Consider the following 16950-nt stretch of genomic DNA (forward strand, 5'->3'; position numbering starts at 1 on the left):
GGGTGGTCTGTGTGACCACCAGTCCTGAAAACCTCCCTCTTGGGAGACAGTGTATCAGGAAGTGGAAGCACCAAACAGATTGCCACTTGCCAATACTGGGAGGATTACATAGTTATCAGAGTGACCCTACAGCACAAAATATAACCGACGCACACAAAAGGTCTTATTTATTTTAAAGTTCCCTGGTCCAAAGATTGAGGTCAAAGAAAAAGGGATGGAAGAACTAGCCCAATCTCACTGGTTCTGTTTCTTCTAGATGCTTTTTACATTTTTCCTTCTTCAAAAATAACCCTCATAGTTTGGCTTCAGAGTCTCAGGGAAGTCATGTTTAGAAATAATCTCTTTGGAACGCTGTTCTTCATGATAGAGGAAAGTCTCACACACACAGGCTCATGTTGCTTCCCTAATCTCCAATCTGTGCTAGTAATGACATACGGGTCTCTTTGGAAAGGCATTAGTCAAACAGAAACAAGAAAGATGTGCGTATGATCTTTAAAAAATTCCAAAAAGTTCAAAAGAGAATGCAGTGTGCCTCAGTGTCCCCAAGTGGATGGCCCCCACACTCTCCGGATCCTTCCAGAACTGGTGCCGGCATATGTAAAGGGAATCCTTTTTCTCAGAAGACAGTTCATTCATACTGTGACTCTGTCTTGCTGCTTTGCTTGCTCTTAGTTTGGGCTCCTTTGATGCCAGTCTATCTGACATTACTGCCTTCGTTAAGACTGGGCACACAGCATTTCTCCGTACTCATTCCAGCTAGGATTTGCTAAACATATTCTCAGGTTACTGCTGTTCTTCAGATCATTTAAAATTAATTTAAAATTCATTTTTGGTTAGCATGCAAATGTCTGACTTTTATGGTGACATTTTCATACACACAAATCACTCTTTTTTCTTATTTACTCCCCTCACGGCTCTTTGTTCTTCCTCTTATCTCCAACCCCTCTCTCCCCAGCTCAGTTGCCATTCTGCTTTCAAGCCACATGTTCTATTACTTTTTCTTCCGTTCATCTCATGACATCCTTTCTGCTTTCATATCATACACACACGCATGGTTGCACATATGTGCACACACATACATCATAGTGAACAGTGCAGCGATAAATGCAGGTCGGTGAGTGTTTCCGGTGTGCTGATGGGAACCTTTGGGTGAGCGCTCATGACTGGAGCAGCTACCACACAGTACTTCTGTTTCTCAGTTTACTTTTTTCTATGCTAATTTTCATCCATAGTTGCCATACCGATTTACACTCCCACATCCTTGTCAATGTCATCACTTGTTTTCTTGATGATATACACTCTGACTTTGGTAAGATTTTTAAAAAAAGAATCAATGTAGCGGGAATTTGCCTTTCCTTGGTGAACATTTGTAACTGTTTTCATTGGCCATTGCTACTTCTTCTTTGCAAAACCATCTATTCAACTAATGAGCTCAATGGTTGATTGGAACTTTACACAGGAGGATGCAGATGTCTTATCTCCTGGATACTCTTAATGCTCTCCTAACTTCCACCACAGGCAGTTCAAATTTAGTATTCCTTATTGTGGAATGTTTAACTATGTAAAGATATGCCATGCTTGTTTATGCTGTGGAATATTACTTTAGCAGAATAAAGGCGTGTTACATTTGTTTCTGTTGCCTTTGTTCAAGGATGTAAGGATGTGTTACATTTGTTCATGCTGTATTCGTTTCATTGTGAAAAGGTGTTGATGTTCCACCTTGTCTGCCTAAGGCACCCGATTAGACTACTAAAAAAGCTAAATGGCCAATAGCTAGGCAGAAGAGGGATAGGTGGGGCTGGCGGACAGAGAATGAATAGGAAGAAAAGAGAAGGAGAAAGAAAGAGGGGCACACTTTGGGGGTAAGAGACAGGCATCCATCAGTCAGACAGACACAGAAACAGTAGAAAAGATATAAAGAAGGAAGGTAAAAAGCCCCAAAGCAAAAGGTAGATAAAGAGAAACAGGTTAATTTAAGGTAAAAGAGCTAGCCAGAAATAAGCCTTAGCGAGGCTGAGCACTCATGACACACAGGACGTCTCTTGTCATGGTTTGGGAGCTGGTTGGTGGCTCAAAAGAAAAAACCTGATACAGTTCCTTGATAGGCAGGATGAACACAACTCTTAATCAGACTTTAGCCTGAGACGCTGGTTGGAATTATGGAGTGCTGGGGCACAAACCCCTGACACCGAGTGGCTCAGAGCGCACCAGCCACTTGGGTTCCACCTTGCGACTGTATGTTGGGGCAGAGTTGGTGGATGCCTCTGCTCTGCAGGGCTCATCCAGGCCATTATGTGCTCTGCGGGCAGCTGGGTGCAAAACCCAAGAAGACTCCATTCACTTGGAGAACAAGTAGCCGGGGGACAGAAAAGCAAAGCTCAGCCAGGCGTGGCTCCCATAATGTCTACACATGATCTCTCCAGCAAGGCAAGCTTCTGGGTCTTTGGGATTTAGATGGGAGCCAGGTTCTCTAATATCAAATCAACAGCCTTGAAAATATACAGCAAATAATATTAAGAGAGACTAAGCGTTTTGTATTTATGTATTTAGTAATATATACATATACACATATGCGCTTAAAGGCAATTAATGAGAAATTTGGGCAGAGGACTGACACACGTTCTGATTTTTTTTTGAAAGAAAAATTTCAAACTCCAGATTTTTGAAATCAATGTTGATGACTGCATTAAAGCAACAGCAATAACAGAGCAATATGCGGGCAGAGCAAATCATACATCCCGCGGGCATGTCAAGTGTGCCAGAAAGGGCTCTGCAGGTTTATAGGTCCTGTGGCGCCAGGCCTCTGAGTGTCATTCATGTCCCTTATACTGCGGCCCGAAAGCCTAGCTCAAGAAAAGAGTCACAGTACCCTTCCTGCCCAGGTACGCGGCATCCCATCCAGATGAGGAAGTCTTGGCAGATCACCACCTAAGCCTCACAGGTGCGCCAAAGAACCAGGGAATATGTCACCCAAGGAGGGGGAGGAGGCGCTCTGCTGTTCTTGGAAGGGTGGGACCCTATGAGAGCAGGCTACGACTGTGGATTCTATGAATATAGGTACCCTGATCCGTGACGCCTGAAGGGGACACAGAAAGATGAGGAAAGAATGAAAGGTCCACAGCAGAGAGAAGAGGTGAGAGGAAGGAGTGCTACCGGGTTTGGCAGCATGGTGGCTCCTGGAATGAGCACTTGTTTTCCTCAGTAGGCAGGCAGAAGGATCTATTTATGAAGCCACGGTGTAAGTAGGCATGAGGTCTGGGCAGTGGAGAGAGCCAGGCTTTGAATGAAGTACTTGGGTTTTGTCTTCTGCAACTGTCTCATGAATTGTTTCAGGGAAAACATTAAAAATAGAAGGAGGAGGAGGAGAAGAGGCAGAAGCATCCACCACCAATTGTGACAGTAGTTAAAAGTTACCAATTGTTTATGACAGGCATCAATTACACACACACACACACACACACACACACACACACACACTATATATATATATATATATATATATATATATATATATATGTCATCTATTCTCATTGCAGTAGCCACATTAATGTCTTAAATAGGAAGTCAGAGTCTGCTCTCCTCTTCTTCACACTATTTGGTGGCTCCTATTTGAGTTTGCAGAAGTGGCAGTGTCCCCCTCTCCCAGCCTGGAAAACTTTGTGTCTACCAAGCGCTCACATGTCTTTCTGCTCAGCATCCCTCTGGCCCTCCTTCTACCCTGATGACCCTCCTTCATCCTTCATCCATCCTGTCAAGCCTCGCCAATCTCCTGCCTTCCCCAAGGAAAGGCCCTTTGTACTCGCCATCCTTCTCCCAGGTGTCACCCCTCTAGTGACGGTTTCTCACAGCAAGCTGAACCAGCAACCCCATCCGCACACCCCTTTTCTTGCATTTCTCCCTAGCGCTTCTCTCTTAATTGTCCAAGTTTCATCTGCTAAATTTCCAGATTAACCGACAGCTCCCTCTGGTTCAGTGCCACACACCCTGTGGCACGTGATAACTATCTTTATAATGAGCCAGCAGCCTGCACAAGTACCACAGTTGCCACCATGCTGAGGATGGCATGAAGCAATCTTCACCAGCAGTCACAGATGAAGCAAGTCAAGAGTGATGGGAATGGGGATATTCAGATGCTCCCCTGCCTCATGAATACTGGGGAGCCTTTCTTAGACGATGGGAAAGGCAACAGTTAGTCCAGAAGCGGATTGGTGGTGGGCGCAGCCGTCATGGGGGCAGTTACTGGGAGCTGGTGGGAGAATTCAGTTCTCATTTCTGCGAGCTAGGGTAATTCTCAATTTTAAGGTCAATGGATACCACTTCGTGGGGGTGTGGGGAGGGATCTTTAAAGTGTTGCAGCCATGAGAAATGAATCGGAGTTTAGTGAACCGTGTTCCCTTGAGGGTAAATATCTCAGGCACCAAGTTAGATCTTCAGTTGCTTAAGAATTTCATCCAGTGAAGGCCAGCTGCAGGAGTTTCAGAATCCAAAGACACTGTTGGAAATTACCACGGCAATCATGTCCCCAGGACACTTAAAGACCTCTGCAGAGAGCTCATTAACTCAGTTCTTAATGTTTCCAACACCCTCTCATCCAAGAATAAATCAGGTATAATTCAATTCATACCATATACAGGGTACCAGAGCTGACTGACTATGCCCGAAGCCTTGGGGGCACTGGGTAAATATTAAGCAATTTGCTCGAGCCTTCAGTGGGTCAAAGTGCTTGGTCCATGAGGTATTCATTTGTACAATGTTCGGAAAAACCAAACCGTGTAGTTCAAGGAAGAGAAGAATAAAATATTTTCTTTGAACAAATTCTTTCAAAGATCTTTTGAAAATAGTCTGAAAAAAAGATAGACAAACAGGAAGCATCTTTTGGCAAGTATATGAGGGACAAGAATTTCTTAAGCCTTTCATATAATTTAAAGACAGGAAATCAAATAGTGACTTGACATTTTAAGCTCATTAATGTCAAGTAATAAGTTTTATAATTTCGGAAAAATCATGTATGTTAATTTTAGTAGTTGCATAATCTAACCTTGTACATTAAGAACAAAGCGATGAGAAAAATTTCGCATCTCTGTCTTGAAGCGAGTGCAAATGCCCTTAAATAATTTTGAATTATTTCCACTTCTTATGTAAGCTTGGGCTGTGAACTTATAGGAGGAACAACCGAGCCTGGGAAATAACCAAGGAGCACTCTGAATGCCCATAATGCCTTGAATCATGAACACTGAAATTTGGCCTCAGTCCTTTTATTATTCGTCTCTCTGTCACAATAACAAAACTGCTCTAGTGAATCAGCTTATAAGGAGAAAAAGGTTCACTTGGCTCACAGTTTCAGAGGTTTCAGTGAATGATCAATTTGCCCCTTTGGTTTGGGACATGTGGCAAGGGGGCTCACCAATGGTCCCCCAGTTCTCATGGTCAAAGAATACAAGAGAAAGCGGAAGAAACTAGGGTCTCACAATCTCCAGAAAGCCTCCCACCAGGCAAAACTTCCACCATCGCTCAGTTGTGCCACTCTGGGGACCAAGGTTTTAAATACATGGGCCTTTTGGGGGGGCATTTCAGAAGCAAATTGCAGCAGCAAGCCTTAATGAACCAAAACAAATACCGGATTCCATTCTAAATACCTGGCTTCTTAATGCAAATGCTTATTTAATTACTGATGAAAAAATAATGTGTTGGCAAAGGAGTATTAGAAAAGCATACGGTGGTAGGAAAAGAAGCCAGGAGGAACTAGAGTCATTTGGCAGTGATACACAGGTGCCGCTCTCTCTGTGCAGACACGTCAGCCTCTAAGGAAGGTCAGCGGTGATGAGCAGTGCCTATCCTCTCCTGCGCCATCTAATGTTGGAGTGATGCCTTCACGCTGCCAGCCCAAGAGATGGGAAGCAGCAGGTCAGGAAAAGAGATCTCCACTGTGTGCCCGGCACTTCTATTAGTAATAGCGGCTGTGTGCGGGGAGGGTCTGCAGGATAATAACGAACTACCCACAGGCGATTTCTGACCTTGGCACTCTTCCCCGTGAAGTTGATACTGCTATCTTTAATTCACAGGCGAGAAAATGGACTTTGAAAGGTAAAAGGACCTGTTTTATACCACTGGGGAGAAAGTGAATCAGAACTCAAACCCAAGACTGAATCCAGACTCCCAAATCTTCCTGACTCGTTACGTGTCTGAAAACAAGACCAGACAGTCTAGGTGACTTGTGCTGCTCTCTAGGGGAAGGAAGGGTGCTGGCGTGATTCACATCCAAGAGGACAAACCCCGTGGCAGAGGCGAGTGAGTAGCCCTTCCACGTCTCACCATTCAGACACACAGCTGAGAAACATGCCTGCAAGACTCTTCTACGTGACGTTTGTTTACATTGGACAGAAACGAATACCTACATTTGCTTGTTACACGTAAGCATTTAAATGAATAAATAAGCACCTTAAAAACTTACCTTCGCCTTCAAGAACTAACAAACAGATAACAGCATTTATCACTGAGATGGCAACTCAAAGCAGAGGAACATCTATATATAAGCAGCTAGATTTTTCTATCAGGGTTCATCCATGTCGATGTTATTTCCAGTTAGGTACAGAATATGCCAGAAAAGCAAACTTCATTGCCTGAACGTCAGAAGTAAACTGCTTAATTTAAAAACATTCTCTCTCTCTTTCTCTCTCTCTCTCTCCCTCCCTTCCTCTCTCCCCCCTCTCTTTCTTTTACATAGCATTTACTAGAAATGTCATTTTGGTGCATATTAATTGTACAAAATACTGGGTGTCAGCCCTGTGACCTTTTCACGCATGCAGACAATGTACTTTGATCATCTCCTCCCCCGTCATAGTCTCCTCCCACCTTATCCCCAGCCCTACTTTCCCCTGGTAGCACCACTTCGGAAGGCTTGCATGCCATTTTGGAACATATTTCTAAGCCCTTTGTTTACAAGCAGAACCGCTGGCTATTTTTACACGAGAGTGCAGTTCCCTACCGTCTTTGGGAGCAGTTACTTGAAAGGGTGCGCTAGTCCAGCAAAGCGCCTCTGCCTGAAGTTCAATCCCTACAAACTTGGAAGAGCTCAGGAGTGGGCGGGGCTACGCAGAGGGCAGCTGGGACACGCCCTCTGCCCGTGTTCGCAAGCTCCGAAGCTGCGGAGAGGAAATGATTAATGCCACGGAGTCTCCAGCCAACTCTGTGTCACCGGACTTTACAAAAACAAACAAACCAGAGCTTTCTGACCGACAAGAACTGCTTCACTGACCTTAATAACATGGCTGCTTTGCAAGGGCCCCCACACAGCTCCGGCTGGAAACTCGGGTTGTAGATAAGACTCTCGGTAAAGAGCAAATCTATTAACAGCTCACTGCTAAAACTGCGCTGTTACTTCGGAAGCACAAATACAACAGCTGTAAACAAGACCGTCAATCACCCTGAAGACAGAATCGGCTGGAAAAGTCACCCTACTCTCCTTCAAAACTTTATTAAGAGGTTGAGCTCAAAGGCTGACAGCACGCATGGCTTCTGCTTATGGAAGTCTCACTGAAGACCATACTTTGTATTTCTTCAGACTTCTATTTCTGAAAACACATGAGAAATGCTACTCATTTGGAATTTATTTTTCTCCTCATCAATAGTTTCATTGTACTTTCAAAGAAGTGTAAAAGAAATATAAAATGTCTTTTGTTCTATGTAGAAACCTTATAAGCAAGTCATTAAAATTCTAAGGTAGTTTGTCATCAATCAAATTTATTGGCTGAACTCCCATGCAGAGCATTTAGAAGGTCAGAATTACTTGTTTACTTGGTTTTTTCCAATATTGGTCAGCTGGACTAGGTATATGTTTGCCTGTACTCTTGCTCTCTAAAACACACGCACACACGCGCACACACACACACGCGCACACACACACATGCACACACACACATGCACACACACACACACGCACATGCACACATGCACGCACACACACATGCACACACACACACGCACATGCACACATGCACGCACACACGCACACATGCACGCACACACGCACACATGCACACACACACATGCACGCACACACGCGCACACACACACGCGCACATGCACGCACACACGCACACATGCACGCACACACGCACACACGCACACACACACACGCACACACGCACACATGCACGCACACACACGCGCACACACACGCACACACGCACACATGCACGCACACACGCGCACACACACACGCGCACATGCACGCACACACGCACACATGCACGCACACACGCACACATGCACACACACACGCGCACATGCACGCACACACGCGCACATGCACGCACACACGCACACATGCACGCACACACGCACACATGCACGCACACACGCGCGCACACACACGCACACATGCACGCACACACGCACACATGCACGCACACACGCACACATGCACGCACACACGCGCGCACACACACGCACACATGCACGCACACACGCACACACACACATGCACACATGCACGCACACACGCACACACGCACACATGCACGCACACACGCGCGCACACACGCACACACACACACACACGCACGCACACACACACGCACACACACACAAGTATAAACATAGTCAAAAATACTCTGGGATGAAATATTCAAAATTGAAACTTGTCTTAGAAAACCAGATCACGTAGTTTTCATAGCCACAGAGTGCCAACTCTAGTCCACTCCCCAGAGATCACATTACCAATGTCACTTAGGAGTAGAGGCTGTATGCACTATGTCAGTTGTACAGACTCATCAGCCAAATTGGATTCAGAGTTGACTTAGTCCCGATGATCAAGCGTTCTCCACTTGTTCGCCCCGTGGCTGTCATTGTACCTATGGGGAGGCATGGGCAGAAACATCAGTTCCGGAAGAGAGTGAATGAGTCAGGGCAGCCAGACCCTCTCCCAGTTCACTTTTGCTCCGTGTTCGGGGAGGCTTGGCTGGGACCCCCGCTGCTGGCTCTCTGCATATATTTCTTTGCCCACCAACATTTGGGTCTCTACTTCTCAGGAAGGCAGGCTCTCTGACCACGTCAAGGGCGAGATGTCCCTGTGTACACTGTGCCTCCACTTGTGAGGACTTCCAGTTTGGCACGCACTTTCTGCCGTGACTATACCACAGCTGCCCCCTTTAAATAATGCCGGCTGACATGTACGCATTCACGATTCCTTCCACGTGTACCACATGTGCGAGAGGGGCAGAAGAGGAGCTGAGGGTCTAATGTTAACCCAGATAACAGGATCCTCACCTCCAAAGGACTTTTGTGTATTGGGAGATGAGGGATGTAGAAATTCCATACAAGTAAAGAAGTAAGGACTGGGGTCAGTCAAGACGATGAAGAGGATCTGATCACATACTATACGTGCCGAGAGGGACTGTGAAAGCCAGAAGTGGTTAAAACATGGCCACTTTAGAGGAAAGAAGGAAAAAAATACCTCCAAATATTAAACACAGATTGCTCTTAGGTTGATACCTGTGGCCAGGGAGGACACCCTGTGGTATCTTATGCGGTAAATAATTTCATGGGAACTTCCCTCAAAGGGTACAAACTAGCACCAGGCTTGTGATTTCGGGTTGCTGTATTCTCTGGGAGGCTAACCTTTGGCTCTGTGGTCAAGTCCTAGAGCTGAGAGAAAGTGGCCAGCTGTGTCTTTCCCCTCAGAACAAGAGTACAGAGCTGCCTGCAAGGCACTTTGAAGAGCCCTGCTTTGACTGGGGGGCCTAGCAACGCTGAAGGCCTCCCACTACAACACAAACAGAGGGCATAGTCTTAAACGTGCTACTCCTGGCCTCCCAACAAAGCTGCAAGAGAGACAGTGGACAAAAACAAGAAGAACACAAGAGTCCCTGTGACTGTTTGCCATGGAGTTACATGAGACTAAAGACTAAGCTAACATGGGGATTAGAAGCATGCCCGGGGCTCAGTTATAAGGAAGAAGTGGGAAAGGAAAGACATAAGACGTACTTGAAGCCTAGAAGCCAAGATCCTTAAAGGAGCTAGATCACACACACACACACACACACACACACACACACACACACACACACGCATACACTGAACATGAAAGAACAGTTTGATCTGAAGCTACCAGGAGATGATCTCTAATACATCGTGTCAGTGATACTTAGCCTATGTAGCTACTGTATGTAGCTTACTGTACTGTAAGACTCTTCTCCCTATCTTATGTGGATAACTGGATCCTTATAGAATGACTGTAAGCAAGGCCAAAGTAAAAAACAGCCTTCATCTGGTCCAAAGCAGCTTGACAGCCACAATGAGCAGCAAGCCAAACAAGACTAGGCTCACACCAGGCTGCTAACTGCTCACAGAGCTGCAGAGGTTGAAGGAAACAAGGGAAGGCTCCTATGGGTGGTTCCCCTCGTTGCTACTGACCTGACTCCAACAACCATGAGTATCAGGATCTGGCTGAGTCCCTCTTTCTTTCCTTTCCTCTCTACGTGTATTCTTCTTCCTTAGAAGCCAAATGAGCAAGCTGAGGACAGCTGCCTTGATCATGCCACTTCCCTGATTCCTGAGTTCTTGAAATGAAAATGAACTCTTCCAACCCCATGTATGGAATTGCTATCTCATTCAGCTAAACAGGAGATATGTGGTGTTTCAGGGCTGGTCTGAAGTCCAGATTTCGCTTGTTCAACCTTTGTATCCTTAAGTAGAGACTAGGGAGGCTCAGGTCAGAGGTCAGGCTATAAACAGAGTAATTGGTATTGGTCGTTGCACAGATAAGCCATGGTAAACACCATGGCGACATCACCTCTGAATTACCATCATTCCATAGAGACGTTTTCTGTGTTTGCCTCAGGAGATACGTGCACTTTAGGATGGAGAAGGAGAAAGAGAGGCAGGGGACACCACCCTCGTATGTGCTGTGTCAGCCATATGGTGACACTTCATGCTGCCTCACGTTTACTCATCCCAACCATGCAGGAGCTCCCAGCACTCATTTTACAGAAGGAAAGGAGGGATGAGAGGCAAGGCATCCCTAGTTCCCTGGCTCACGACTAGCTGCGTAGAGGACTGAATTTGTGTCCATATTGTCTTCAGAAAAATCTTAATGGTTCCCATCACTTCCTCATAGGGAATCCTACACACTGGGGACAACTTCAGACAGAAGAGATCAGAAAAAACCAGCAAGAACAATTCTCATAGAAAGCTAGAAGTCTACCTGTTGGTGGAACCATCACAGTCAGGCTGCCCAGCTTCTAAACAATCCCATCCCCTCTCTAGCAACGGCAGATAGATTAAATAAAGGCATTTCACATTGAACTAAAGTCTGTCCTTAGCAAGCAAAAACGTTTCATCTCTTTTCCTACCCTCTACTGTATATTCTGTTCCCGTTGTCACACACAGAACTAAAGTAATTCAAGAAGGATTCCCCGAATCATGGGAAAAATAGCTGTTTCTTTTTCATGTATTTAAATGCCTAACACACTTCCCACAGTTGGGACACATACAGTACCAAAGGCACCGAGCATCATACTAGAGTTTTAGGAATGAACTCTAAAAGCTGGGTCCCATGTACTGAGTCCAGCATATCTCAGAGTTCCCCAGATTAGCTTTCCTGGGAATTTAGGGTTATTCAAACACAGGTAGTAGAGAATACTACTTTGGAGCTGAAAATACTACTAAGACTCAGCAGGAACTTCAGCAACTGTTCAAGCCAGGTAAACATGACAATATCTTCCAGGGAGAACATTTTATCACTGAGATTGTTTAGAAGTGGGTAGCGAGGGCTGCATTCCAGGCACTAGGAAAGGTTTGGTCAGCAAGAGATATAAAGACAACAACAAATTATAAGTATATAAGACACTTGTCTTGAGCTGCCTTCTTTAATATTCCAAAACCTGGACAATGAAATGCTCCTCAGAACAGTGGATAAATGTGTTTGAGATGGCATGTCTGAGGAGGATTCTAGGCATCAAAGAGATAGTCTGCACAATGATGACATTAAGGAACATCTCCATCTACAGAAGGAAGTAAACTACAGGTCATGGCAACAGCGTTTGAGATACTTCCGCCGTGTTATGAGAATGAATGATGGTAGATTCCCAAAGATAGCACTGCTTGGAGGACTGCACGGGATAAGGCGAAGAGGAAGGCCCCAAACACTGGCTAGACAGCATAAAGGAAGACTGTGGAAACTTGGGGTATGACAGTAACATAAGCATCTAGGATAAGAACAACTGGGAAGCCACCATAATGGGCTGCCCATGCATGCTTAAGCATTGCTGGAGCATAAATGATGATGATGATGATGATGATGATGATGATGATGCTAATATTAAACTGTCAGCTGACTTTTTGTCATGTGTATGGTCTTTTTGTGATTCTCTTCAGACAATCTGTCCTTCCGGGTGTCATCCTCACCGCCGTGTCCCTGGCATCCACTGTCCTGGAATTCTTATTTTGAGAAAAATAAGTACCTGATGCCCTTTCTTGCTCACATGCTCCACAGTGTCACACATCCAGGGTTTCTCTGCCCTCGACTGCTACTGGCCTTATACTGGCATTGTCAGAATGAGTCCATGGTAGTGGGTTATGTGAGCTGTGCAAACGGTGCACAAGGAGTAGGCGATCCCTTCGGATTGGATGCCGTGCGATACACAGCAAATGATTGACAAATGGAAAGAATAAAGGCCTCCTCTTCCAGGACACTATCTAGTGACCCATACTTGGCTAAGGGAATCCCCCAACCCCAATGAATAGTGACAGGGAGTGATACCAAGTTACACCAGGAGTAACGCAGGTGAAGGCATGACATCACTCCCTACCATCCCATCATTCACGAATAGGCACAGGATTCCCCAGGCTCTGGTGAAAGCTTTGGCTGCTGCGATTCCCGCTTTACCACAGTGGCGCTGCTGGCCAGGCATTCATCTGCGGTCGTCATCTAAACTCAGGCCAAAAATGAAACCTTCTGCTTTCAGGCTTTGTTTTATTTTAAGTGCATTTGCCTGCAAGTGCACCAGGTGCATCCCTGGTGCCTTCAGAGGCCAGAGGGGATGTCATAGGTAATGCTGGAAACTGAACCAGGAGCCTCTGCAAGAGCTCGGTTATCATCCCAGCTAAACAACTTATTCTTTAAAACGGTTAATTACTGAGTGTTAATAAGCTCCATTTGCATGTAACTTTTCAAAGAGTCTCAAGAAGGAGAATTATTATTGGCCCCATTTTCCAAGTGAAGAAACAAGGCTCAGGGCTCTTAAGAAACTTTAACAAGGTCAGGGTACCAATGAGTGATGGAGCAGGAGCAGGAGCTCCCGTATGGTTTAATTCCTAAATGCATTGCCTTATTTCTCATAAATGGAAGGCTTGGATATCTTGTTTACAACGAGAAAACAGCCAAGTGGTAAAGTCAGGTGAAGATTAAGAAACCCTTCAGAAAAGTACAATTTTCTCTTTTTGCCACATTTATGAAGATATTTTTAACTAACAGTCCTAGAGGCCCTGAGTAACACTATAAAGGATCCAACTCCCCAGGAAGGAGGATTTTAACGGAATGAGCATAGACAGAAACATGATCCTACCATATTACTAACTAGAAGATAAATGGAGGTTTTATTTTCCTTGCTGCTGATAATTTGTCAATGAACTCTATTCCTTGTGGATTCTCCTTTAAATTTTATTGGGAAGCCATTGTAGAGATTCTTGTCAGCATGAGAATTACACACGGTTTCATTTCTGTCTAGAGCCTAGTGTGGGTGTGACCACCAGGGCAGGGACTACTGAGCTTTTAACACCTCTTTTAAGGAAAAATCCAGACCCCACTCTTCACCTGAGCTTTGCTATGGAGACATCAGATGATAAATGACACCATATATACCCCAGGCTGACTAGGATCCTCTCGAAATCATGCCCCTTCAGTACACAAGGGCCTTACCCTTGGGAACCCAGAGGCGTTTTCTCATCTATAGCACAATTTAAAAGAACCACTCAAAATCCATTTTAAAGTAGTTCAATCCGAGTTTGCTATTTAAGAGACTTTACAAACAAATACATCCTGGGTTTAAAAGCAGCCTGTCTGAGTGGTGGGCTTTTGCTTGTAGCAGAGAGGGTTCAGTTCCTGCTCATCACATTCTCCCTGCACTCTCCCAATAAGCATGTATTCAGAACCCAGCCACTTCTGCTGGAAACTTCGGTTTTCAGAGTTCACTCACAAAAATGTCAAAAGCTGTGGGCAGGCAGAGCAGATAGATGCTGGCTTCCATAACCAATAGATGAGAAAACTGAGGCTTACAATGTTGAGTGGGAAATACGAGCTTATAATTTAAACTATATATATATATATATATATATATATATATATTTAAACATATATAGTGGCATATGGGAAATATGTGCAAAACTGGTCTTGCTCTCCTGTGGTGCCTCCAGCTCCTAACAGCTGCTATTTTATAATGGATCCAGTTAAGAATTTATGGTATTGAAATAAAGCAAATGTCCTGGAAAGAAAGTCTTGAATCTGGCTGGAGTTCTCTTATGAAGAAGTCAGCCACAGGCAATTCTTCTGCATATAGTGATATGATTGACTTCTGAGGATCTCTAGTTACAAGTTCATGGCCAGGTGCTGGCGCTGGAATGATCTTTACAGAGATCTACAACCATTTTAGACCAATCACACGGACACTGTTTCTTGCTAAACATCTCAAGACACATCAAGCATTTCCCTTGCTTGCCTGACTACGCCTGCTGTAGCGTCAAGGGCATGCCAACTCTAAGGAACTGAACAAAATGTTCAAAGTCAAGTTGTACATTAGACGCCTGCACCCCCAATCTTTGTCTATCACCCTGAAAAAGAAAGAATTCTGGGAAACATGTTAGAGGGTAAGGAATTTGCAGAGAAAGCAATATGGGATACAATGGATGTGAATGCGGTGGCCACCAGGCATTCTCCAAGGTCCATTTCACCATGACTTCAGAGTACGCCCCCATGGAAGCTCAAGGAGCCTAAAAGAGGCAACACTAAGGCATGACTAGGCTAGGGAAGCAACACTCTGGACTCACCCCCCACCCCTACTCCCACTGGGAATTCAAACAGCTTTGCAAAAGTCCATCAGTTTTATACACTGGGTACGGGATAAATGTTTACCTTAAAGCAATGAATCTGTGCCCTAAAATGTTGGGGAACACCAACATAGACCAGATCTAAATAACTAGTTTTCAACAAAGCTCTGTGGTTCTCCTAAATTAAAGGGATCCTTCGGGCTGCTCTTTGCCCATGGTCTGAAGCAACAAAGTATTTGCAAACACACTGATGTGAGAGGTGACATCAGAATCTGTCAAGAATGCGGTCCTACACCTATTCTTAATCCTTCCTACAGGCAAAGGAATATTTAGTGCAGGGCTTTGAGACTGCAAGGGTAAGCGTCCAGTCACATGACATCCCAAATAATCAGATACTCCAGGTCCTCAGCTGACACCTTGGAGGTCAGCCATGAGTCCTGGCTGCTGGAACAAACACATAAAGGTGACCGTATTCCCTGCATCTACTGGGGTGACACTCTGGTAAGCCACGAAGACCTTTGAAAAAGCTGTCTGTGAAGGCAGATTTGACAGTAGAGACTCAAACAATAATAATCAAAATAGACAGGCTTTCAGACTGATAAACACATCATTACTACATAAAGCACCGCAGAGAGAAAACCCAAGAAGCAGATACATTTCTCAAATAGATAATGTAATTCAATTATTTCAAGTAGAATAGAAAGACACAGGGAACACGCTGTGACAAACTACATCTATTTAATTGTACTGTACTGACTTTGGGGCTTCTCAGGACAAATATTAAATATGAAATATTTTCAGAGTCAACACTTAGATGAATGGCTAAAGAGAAAGCTATACTCAAGTAATTACATTGAAAACAAATATTCTTTCCAAAGATACAAATGGAAATGGATATAAGAAGTACTGTAGATATATTACTAGTTTTTACAATGTTTTAAAGTATTTATGCAAGTGTTCAGATATATGTTTGTGTGTGCGTTTATGTTTTTGTTTTGTTTCCCTTTGTTGCAGTGCTGGGGTCAAACCAAGGGCTTTGTGCATGCTAGGTGACTACTCCACCATCGAACCTCCAGGCCTTTCATGTTTTCTTTTTAAAGACTCCTAATATGTTGTATAACTTCCTGTTAAAATAAAAAGACTTGAAAACTACTATGGTAATTTTTAGAGCAATTATGTATTAAAATGCCATAATGAAATCCATCACTTTGTTGCTAAAAAAGGAATAAAACAAGCAATTACATTATTAAATATTTCAAACTCTATAAAATAAAGTTAGAATACTAATATTTAGTAGGATTAAAATTTTTAGGCATTATATATTTCTCTAAATTTTATGGTATGAAAGGAACATGGGCAGAAGAGAAGATTTTGTTCATTGTTGGAGGAGGGGGCCGCTTGTTCTTCCCAGCTGCCCGGCTGCTTAGTCCTGAAATAATCACACAGAAACCATATTATTTAAAGCACTTCTTGGCCCATTAGCTCTAGCTTTTTATTGGCTAACTCTTACATATTAATTTAACCCATCTCCATTAATCTGTGTACTGCCAGGTGGCAGTGGCTTACCAGCAAAGTTTCAGCATGTCTGACTCTGGCGGTAGCTCCATAGCAGCTCTCTAACCACCTTCCTTCTCCCAGCATTCAGTCTGGTTCCCCCAGTTCTGCCATATCAACAGGTCAAGGCAGTTTCTTTATTCATTAACCAATAAAATTAACACATAGACAGAAGGACCCCCACACCAGTTCATCCATGTGGCTTTCCTCTAAAGTGGCTTATAGTAGAAGGAGACAGTCATCCCTCCTGAATGGAGCACACAGAACAGCATCTTAGAAAACTCCCAAGCACAGACAGAGCTAAAAAGGCTTCTGTCACCTTCTAAGCATGCCTTACCAGCCTTGCTCCAAAGA

The 16950-nt window shown here is 44.3% G+C and overlaps 1 protein-coding gene across 6 annotated transcripts in view; it reads right to left on the reverse strand.

The window, feature by feature from the left end:
* Positions 1–16950, reverse strand: part of Thrb (thyroid hormone receptor beta) — a 332075-nt gene that overhangs the window by 202225 nt on the left and 112900 nt on the right. For 2 of the 6 annotated variants that reach the window (XM_041662563.1, XM_041662562.1), the window contains exon 2: positions 8719–8852. The exons of 3 other annotated variants lie outside the window; for them this stretch is intronic. The gene's annotated coding sequence lies outside the window, so the exon portion shown is untranslated. Of the gene's footprint in view, positions 1–6985; positions 7066–8718; positions 8853–16950 lie in introns of those variants that run through there. One more of the 6 variants, XM_041662567.1, reaches the window with a different exon arrangement.

Source organism: Microtus oregoni, unplaced genomic scaffold, assembly GCF_018167655.1.
Source record: "Microtus oregoni isolate MIOR12 unplaced genomic scaffold, Mior012 000013F_ref0000133, whole genome shotgun sequence".
NCBI classification, from domain to species: Eukaryota; Metazoa; Chordata; class Mammalia; order Rodentia; family Cricetidae; genus Microtus; species Microtus oregoni.